Raw genomic sequence first — 9,707 nt, forward strand, 5'->3', positions numbered from 1 at the left:
CGCAGTGGATAGAGCATGAGCCCTGGAGTCAGGAGTACCTGAGTTCAAATGCGGCCTCCGACACATAATAATTACCTAGCTGTGTGGCCTTGGGAAAACCACTTAACCCCATTGCCTTGCAAAAACTAAAAAAAAAAAACAAACCCCCCCCAAAACCCCAAAAAACCATTTCCTGAGTGTGTGAATTTAATCCTCACAAAGGGAATTGTTGAAAGCAAAATGGATAGTGTTATATAGGGAAATATTCCTAATTTTATGAGTGAGTGTAAAGTGTAACATATCCCTCCTCTGCCTCAATTTACCCAGCTTTTTATGTCATATGAGAATTTCTGACAGAAAGATTACATAAATAATGATATAATGATGACGCTAACATTAGAGTTGTTGAGAAAGGATACAACCATAGATAAATTTATTTTACATGCATTTACTAACCATCTACTGAATAAAACTAGAAAGTTGCATTTGGATAGTAACTCACAATAATACTTGGATGTGGTTGGGGGCAGTTATTTTTCCCCATTTGATAATGGAAGATAGGAAGGTTCTATAGTAGTAAATTTGCTAAATGATTAAGAGATGGGTTCAAGTCCTATATAATCAATCACTAAATTTCTACACTAACCCAGGCAACTCTCAAAGGAGTTAAGTTATAGACATTATCTTGATCTAGGAGTTCCCTAAATGTATATAATTACAGTTCTAAACAAACAAAAATGGTTGAAGTAATAGAGGTTTATGGAATTTGTGATTTGGACATTATCACACCAAAGTTAATGAAAGACCTGATTTTAAAATACAGGTTTACAAATAGTTCTGTTAAATTTTTAAATAACCTTCTTATATAGTTGTAAGATTCTTGACCAACGTTTGTATTTGATTAAAAATGTTTCATAGAAGAATGAAAGAGCAGCAGCCCCAAAACATCCAGAGGATAAGCATGAATTTCAACTAGTAAATTTTTACTTCCTTGAACGATCTCTCCTTAACAGTATCAATAGGCATAATATGCTTTAAAATATATTTTTAGGGGGCAGCTAGGTGGCATAGTGGATAAAGCACCAGCCCTGGAGTCAGGAGTACTTGGGTTCAAATCCGGTCTCAGACATTTAATAATTACCTAGCTGTGTGGCCTTGGGCAAGCCACTTAACCCCATTTGCCTTGCAAAAACCATATATTTATATATATATATATATATATATATATATATATATATATATATATGTATTATCCAAAAAGCTCCCCCCTATATTTAAGCATTTTTTTAAATTAATATAAGAACCCATCAAAGTGAAAGACAGCTCAACAGCATATGCTGAGGTGCTGAGAGCTTCTTTACTAGGTCTAGCAATATGGTTCAATTCTAAACATCTACCTACTGTGAAAAAAAATGACCACTGGGAATTTGTGGTGAAACAAAACTCATTTTACTTTTACTCTAATCCACAGTTGAACTCTGATCTCCAGGGGGAAAGGAAGCAAGTGCCTTTTCCTTTAGTTTGAATTCTAATTTACACACCAATATCAAGAGGCTTACAAGCAAATTATGTTGAAGTGCTTAAAAAGATTTACAAGACTGGGAATCCAAAGATACACCCACCCTTCATCCAGTTAAGCCAATGCTCGCCTGCTCATTTTGATTAATCATGTAGGAGAAATGCTGTGGTCTGGGACCATAGACATATGAGACTCAAATGAATGACATGCTCTCAAATGAAGTGGGCTCATTAAATAGTCCTCTTCACAACATTCATTTTATATGTTAATCTAATTTTCTGATGAAAAGAGAATCATTTAAATTGGCCTGATCAGTCTTCTCTCAAATCCTTGTCAGCATCCATCCTGGGGACCCAATTTCCTGGTTCAGCGGGGAGTGTTTGTCCATGGCCAGCTTGGCAGCAGTCCTTGACAAAGAACATCAATAACAATTCACAGGTGGTTCTAATCACTTCAATTAAAGCCCTGAGCTGAGGCAGCTGGGCAGTTCTCAGATGCACCTCATTTCTTCAAAGTTCTGGGCAGCAAGCCTCAGAATCCTTTAATTGAGGGCACCTAGGCCATTGGCTCATATGGGTGCAGTTTAGGACCCCTCACTTACTGATGCCAATTGGTGGATTTTTTTACTCTTGACTATATTGGTATGTGTTTCTTAGTAGTAGCAGCCCTAAATGCATGTCTGAATCCTATCAGCAATGAGGCTTTTAAAAAAGAGAAAAAAAATACATATAAATGTATGTGTATACAACTTCTAAGAATGTAGGTGGAAACCTCTTATAAAATCATGGAATCTCAAGAGCTGTAAAATATTCCAAACGTTATCTAATCTAACCAATATATGAACAGAAATCTAGAGACATAATTAGGGCAGAAGATTTATCCCAGGAAGTCAAATATAGGGTGTTACAATAGCAGGTATCCTCTTTAGTCAGTAGAAACATGTGATAGGTTAGTGGATAGCTAGCATTTGTAGCATTATGAATCCTCTGCCTTTTGGTACTCTGGTTTGATATTCCATCTTGCCACTGGACCCTTTCTGTTCCTTATTTCTGCTAGGTACATGGGGAGCCATCATCCTTCTTGTCACCCAAGTTCATAATTTCAGTACATTCTCATCTTCTTCCTCTTACAATGAATATACAACCATGATGGTCATTTTGCTTTCCTTTTTTCCTTCTTTATCGCTCTAAAATATGTCTTACATTCATCCCTTTTTCTCCTTTCATATAGCTATCACCACTTATCTGGACAATTCTAATGGACTTCTTCTAATTATCTCCTTGTCCAAAGTCTTACTTTATTCCAATCCATCCTCCACACAGCTGGCAAAAAAGATTTTCCCAAAAATGAAAAACCCTTCCAAATTCAATATACCCTGGTGTTATAAATTCGTATCCCTTTTATGAATTGACCACGACTGATCTTTTCAAAATAATTACATAATATCCCACTTCATGCATACAATGGTCCAGACAAATTGACCTCTACTATTCCTCAGAAATTAAATTCTACCTTCCATCTCTGTATCTTTGTTCAGGTTTATTTCTAATAATCCTTTTTCCTCTCCCTCTACTTCTTGGAACTCTTTTGTAATTCCAAGGTTTAGTTCAAAGATTCTCTAAAATGGTAGTAATAACAGCACTAACCTCCTAAGGTGATTGTGAAGATCAAATGAGATAGTTGAAAGTGCTTGGTACTGGTACATAATACATGCTATTAAAATGTTGATTATTATTATTATTATTATTGTTAGCCATCTTTTACGTGAAATTTGTCCATATTTCCTCCAGATGCTAATTTCCAAGATTGTCCTGCATCATTTTTTGTATATGTTTACATATTCAAATATATAGACATATATATGTGTGTATATCTATATCTATATCTATATCTATATCTATATCTATATATTACTTGCCCCTCCCAGAGAGATTATAAGCCCCTCAAGGGCTTTGAATCTCTAGAGTTTAGCATTAGAGTATTTGGTACATAATAGGCACAAAATAAATCTGTTTTTGATTAATCTTAGTTTTCCACTGGTCTGTCTAGGGCCTCATATCCATAGAGTACCTTCCTTTCTCTGACCTATCCTGACCTCTCCCAGGGCCAGAATTATTGTGGTATTTTAGAGTCTCTGGTACTTCCCTGAGGCCTTGGTCCCCCTCCCTCCCTCCCTATCCAAGGTTTCTCCTTAAAATCTATCCATTCCTTAAGAAGTTATTTCAGTACACTTCTTCCTGCTTGCTCTAGAAGTTAGAATTAGTAATGTTTCTGTGAGATTCTTCCCCCCAACATTCTTTTCCCCAACATTGGTCATCCTTTGTTTCAGTGCAGAAGAAGACTTCTGATAGATGATCTTCAGTTATATAGGGAGTGAAGAGGAGTGAATGGAGAAGAGAGATAATGAAGAATTAAAATTAACAGAAATTGGCAGCTGATTAAATGTTAGTAAGGGAAGAATCAAGGAAGTTTCTGAGTTTATCAACTTGTAAAACTCTATAGAGTTCTAACCCTAATAGGGAGAAGAGAGAATACCTAAAAATTAATGAGAAAAAAGACAGAAAAGAAAAAAATGCAAAAATGAATAAATTACTAAAAGAAAGGAAGGCATGTGTATATAGAGCTATCATAGAATATTGGTTGATCAGTGGTCATAGGGAATATACCCAGCAATATTAGAAGCCCTAAATCATCATGAGCAATAGTTTCATGCCACAAAGTGTCAAAGTTGATGGTGGAAAAGGATTGAGTTTGAATTCTGATACATAATACTTTGACACATAATATTTATGTGACTAAAGATAAGTCATTTAACCTGTCCTAGATTCAGTTTCCTCATCTTTAGCATGGGATATGGAGAGTGGGGAAGGGGAGGGCAAAGCATGAGAGTAGTACAGGGTTGTTAGAAGGTGAGAACCCAATTAGATAGTATGTTTAGAATGTTTTTGAATCTTTAAGACTTCCAAAAATATGTATTATTATTTATATCAAAGATTTTACATCGGGGAGTCCTGATGAAGCCCTGAAGGAGAAATTTTTTGTTTGAAATTTTGTAGCCCATTTTTTTTTGGCAAATTTTAATTTACTGCATTGAAAAGCCAAAGAGAAGCTATGCTTGAATGCAAGATGATGGTTCAGATGGTAATTTAAGGCAATGATAAACATGGCCAATTACTTAAAATCAAATAAAAGTTTAAGACATTTAAAACTAGTCAACTGTGGAGAGAAGAAACCTTTCATTTGAAATTTCTTTTAATTCCTTTCCTTGCAAGAATGCTTTGTAGTGTTCTCCCTTCTAAATTATAGTCTTGCTTTACCTCTTGGAGAAACCATTTATTTGACCTTATTTAATAGGAAGAAGGAAGCTTGAGAAATGAAGGTTTAGCCAATTAAGTGAATCCAAGAAGATCACACTTATGGAGCAAGAAATAGCTTAATACTAGCTTTACTCCTGTGAGTGTTTTCTAGAGAGACATTCAATAGAGATAATATTTATTCAAACTCCATATGCAACCAGAAAATGCATTTTAGTTGTATGAAGATAGATTTAATGTCAGAAGAACCTTGTATTTAGGTAACACATGTCAGCTGAGTGGCTCAGTGGGCCTTGCAAATAGTATCTCATTAATCCTTGCAATACTCCTGGGAGGGGGGTAGCTAGAAAATGCTTTTGTCCCTTCTTTTTTAAAGGGGGGGAAACACAGGCAGGAGGAGATTAAGAGATTTGCCTAAGGTCACACAGCAAGTTAATTAGAGAGCTAGAAATAAAATCTATGTCCCAGTCTGGTTCTCCTTCCTATAGACCTCATTTTTTCCCCCCTCTTCTCAAATGTTTCTCAATTTTGAGTAGTATTTCTGCTATAGTATTATTTAAGCAACTTTGAGGACCATTTTTGAACAGGAAGCTGAAAAGTAAAAAAACAAAACAAGAAACAACCAAATGGTAATGTATTAGATATTATTGTGCCCCTGAGGGATTCTAGCCTAAAAACAGACACATAGCACATGGAGAGATAGACTGAGGAAGTTTTCTTTAATTGCAGGGTTCTGAGGTAAAATTTCTTCTATTTGTATACTTTGTGTTTAAAGTTAGGGCTATAGATTATATAGCTGCCTGTCAGAAGGAGAGTTGAACAAAATAAATATTATTTTATTACCAATTGCATAGTGTTATGTTAGGTACCATACATAGTAATAATAGATGAAATTTCTACATTGCTTTAAGGGTTAAAAAAGTGCTTTATCACTACAAGTCTGTGAGTTATGTAAAGAAAATATTATTATTCTCATTCTTTGAATCACATAAATAAGAATTAGAGGGGTTTTTGTTGACAACCAACCATCTTATGTTCATTCATCTAGTGATAGAGGCAGAATTTAAACTAGGTTTAGCCTGATTCTAAATCATCATTCTATTCATTATAGTAACTTGTTCTTAAAGTCAGAAAGTCTCAGATTTGTTAAGGAACTTATTTCACATAAGCTTAATTTCAGACCTGTGAGCCTGCTTCCATAGATATAGCCATTTTACAGATGTGTATACTGAATCTTAGGGAAATTGAATGATGACTTGCCTATGGGTAGTAAGTGTCAGAGGCACGATTTGACCTTAGGCTAGCCTAGCACAAAGTTCTTTCCATTATATGACACTGCCTTATTTATGGCATTTTTTTATGGTATATTCAATGGTTTGTCTTTCAAAGCTAGATTTATAAGCTAATTAGGAGTAACTTACTATCTCCTTTCCCTATTGAAAGAATTACTTCTTTGTTTGGAAATTTCTCTTTATTTGGATATTTTTTAAATTACCAAAGCAAAATTATCTTTGCAATTTCTGCCTGTTATTCTCATTTCAGCCTTTTAGGGTAAAGTAGAACAAGTCAAATCTTTCTAATGCAAAGCCCTCTTTCTCTAAAAAAGCAAACAAACTAAAACTAACACTAAACAGGAGACATCTGGTAGATAAGAGTTCCAGACATGGTGTAAGAAAAACCTGATCTCAAATCTTGCCTCAGACACTTGCATAATGGAAGCCCAGGGAAGCTATTTAACCCTATTAGTCTCAGTTTACTCATCTATAACAGAAGAAAAATAAAAGCACTTACCTCACAAAATTGTATAGATCAAATTCAAATTGGATGATATAAGTAAAACTTGTGTAAACTCTGAAGAGTTGTACAAATACCATTGATTCATTATTATTATCATCAAAACTATTGAAATCCAAACTTTTTGGTCAATGGTACATATATTCTTCTTTTGTGAGGAGTTCAGAATTACAAGACTTGCTTCTAGAGGGTCAGGCAGCTAATGCTAGAGCTGGAATTTGAAGTCAGATGCTCTATGTCCAGGTCTTTCAGTTCACATTAGGGTGCTTAATAGATGATGGTTGTTGACTGACTAACTGACGATAGGAATCCTGTTAGTTCCCTTCTAATATATTTTGAGGAAACTGAGAAATGAGGCAAATGAGAACCTGATGGTCTTCTAGTTTTACTAACTTGCCCAGAGTCATTTAGAGACCTGGATTCAAATCTCACCATCCTAACTCCAAGTTCAGCATTAGAGGTTCATTATTTTTTCTTTTCTCTTCTTTATCCCCCCACCCTCATCTCCTCCTTTCCTTCCTTCTTCTTCTTTTGAATAAGACTATCTGAGAAGGAAAAACTTTGTTTTCTTTAATATGTAAATTCATTTTCTAAGGGAAAAAATCAGAAGAAAAACTTGAGAAAAAAGTAATAATTTTATTCTGGTGAATTTTTAAAAGTTTTATTTAAGTGTGGGACATATATATATATATCAAAAAATAAAAATAAGTTTGAAAAAATAAATTTTAAAAATTAGAATTCACATAGTATTTTAAGGATTTCAAAGCTCCTTTTATGTGTTATTTCATTTGATCTTTCATGAAATAATCACTTTAGTCAGTAATGAGCAAATAATCATTTCCTCAATTTTTTTCTTGTGTTCTTTTGTAGTAACTAATAATTGTGTGAAAATTAAACTCTCAATATCTCATGTATTCTGGCAATCTTAAACACACATATTACTTCATTTGTACAAAACAGCTACCATCTAAAAGTTCCTATTCCCTAATCTATCCTGGGGATACAGAAACAAGTCAGAAAATGAAGTCCTGTTCTCAAGGACCTTAGGGTTTATTATAACTTCTCTAACAATGTTTTCTTGGGGAAGTAAAAAAACAAAAAGTTCAAACCTCTATTACAATGTTTTATATAAAGATTTAGAGTAGAGTTTAAACTCTCTGAGGCCAGGGACTTTCACTTTTCCCACATCTTATGTCTTCGATTTAGTAGGAGAGCTGCTTGAAAAACAGATAAATTAAATAACTTTTGGAGGGGGGGAGGGGTAGTGTCACACAGCCAGTGTGAGAACTGATCTTTTAATCCAGGTCTTCTGACCTCATAGCCCACATTACACATTCAACATCTAGAAGATAATTAGTAAATGTTTCTTGACTTCAATTGAATTTAATGTGGGAATCGTGTGTACTATCAATTGTGGTATATGTAATCTTATATAAAATGATTAACATAAGTAAATGAAAAATATAAGATTATATGGCAGCTACTATATAACGAAATACCTATCACAATATATATATATATACATAAATATACTAAATAAAAATATGTATATAAATATATATACACACATAAAGAAATATATTCATATGTATAGTCTCTTAAGCAACCCTTGCTAAGATACCTCCCCTTAACTTATAGTAGCCATTCAAAACATATTTAAAAATCTTAAGATTAGAGTCAAAATAGCTATTTTTACCCGTTAGTCACCAAACAGATTTAGGATTCAGGATTCTCCAGTTGTTGCTTTACATTTTAAGTACTGAGATTTCCTATTGATCTATACAAATGAGTGATTGGGAAAAAAGTAAAATTCTAGAAGAAATCTCTACCTTGAGTATAAATTCATTGATTCTATTGTATTTTTAATATGCAGTTGAACTAATCAAAGCTTCATATTCTTTAGAATCTGCAGAACTATGCAATGACATTTGAAAGATGCTTCATTATATTAACCTGGGAAGTCATTTCTCCCTGTTTTGCCTCAGTTCCTCATCTAAAAATGTGAATTAGAGAAGGAAATGACAACTCATTCCAGTACCTTTGTTAAGACAACCTTAAATGGGGTTTTGAAGAGTTGGATGTGACTGGAAAAAATAACTGAATCACCTATGATAGGTATAGAAACACAAATAGGATTTCCCCATATTATTCATTTCTTGACCCTTAAGTTATGCAAATATGCTGAATTCTGGAAGTGATTCACTGCACTTTTATACTAATAACTGACCCTAGCAAGAATGTTATTTGGCTCAATTCAATTAAAGAAGAATTTATTTCTTGCCTACTATATACTAAGTGCTAAGGTTCAGGTCTCTGCTCAATAGGAGTTAACATCTTAAGACAGGACAAGAAATGTATACATTTAAGGAATTACAAAATATGAACAAAGTGAATATAATTTTGTGAGACATTAACAACTGAGAACTCTTTGACTTAAAAAAATCCTTATGATAAGATGGAACATTTATAAGTGATTTTTGTCACATGAGATGCATTTATTATGTTTTTGCTAGTCTGAAGTATTTTAAAGTTAATTTTATTTGACTCTCACATTCAAAATGTTTGCCACAAATTTGTTTTCCATTTAAATTATTCTCCAATTTCCTTTTTAGGCAGGGTAGTCAATCTAAAATAATCTGTGTCAAGGGGCCAAAAAAAAGGCACTACAACCTACGCTATGCCTTTTGTAGTCAAAAATCCTTAACAGAGGTTATTCTGAGGGCAGAATCAGGTTTGAAGGAAATTAATATCAGTAGCTGCAAACTAGACTACAGAATAGAGCAGGAAAATTATCACCAGCAGCAGCAACCAAAATTTATGGAACGCCCAGGGTGTACACAACACTGTACTAGGCGCTGGAAAGTCAAATCACTTTTTCTTGAAAATAAACTGCTTTCTTACATGAGGTAAATTACTTTTTCCAATGAGCCAAATGACTTTCCCCAGAAAGGCAATTTACCTCAAATGGGCAAACAATTTATTCCTGGGGGGATATATTTTATTTGCCCAGCATTACAACCAAAAGACTGGAATAATTCTCTGAGGGCAATTACTGGGAAATTTCACATTGAAGGTTATTTAAATATATATATGTACATATA

Source organism: Macrotis lagotis, chromosome 1 (genome assembly GCF_037893015.1).
Source record: "Macrotis lagotis isolate mMagLag1 chromosome 1, bilby.v1.9.chrom.fasta, whole genome shotgun sequence".
Taxonomy (NCBI): Eukaryota; Metazoa; Chordata; class Mammalia; order Peramelemorphia; family Peramelidae; genus Macrotis; species Macrotis lagotis.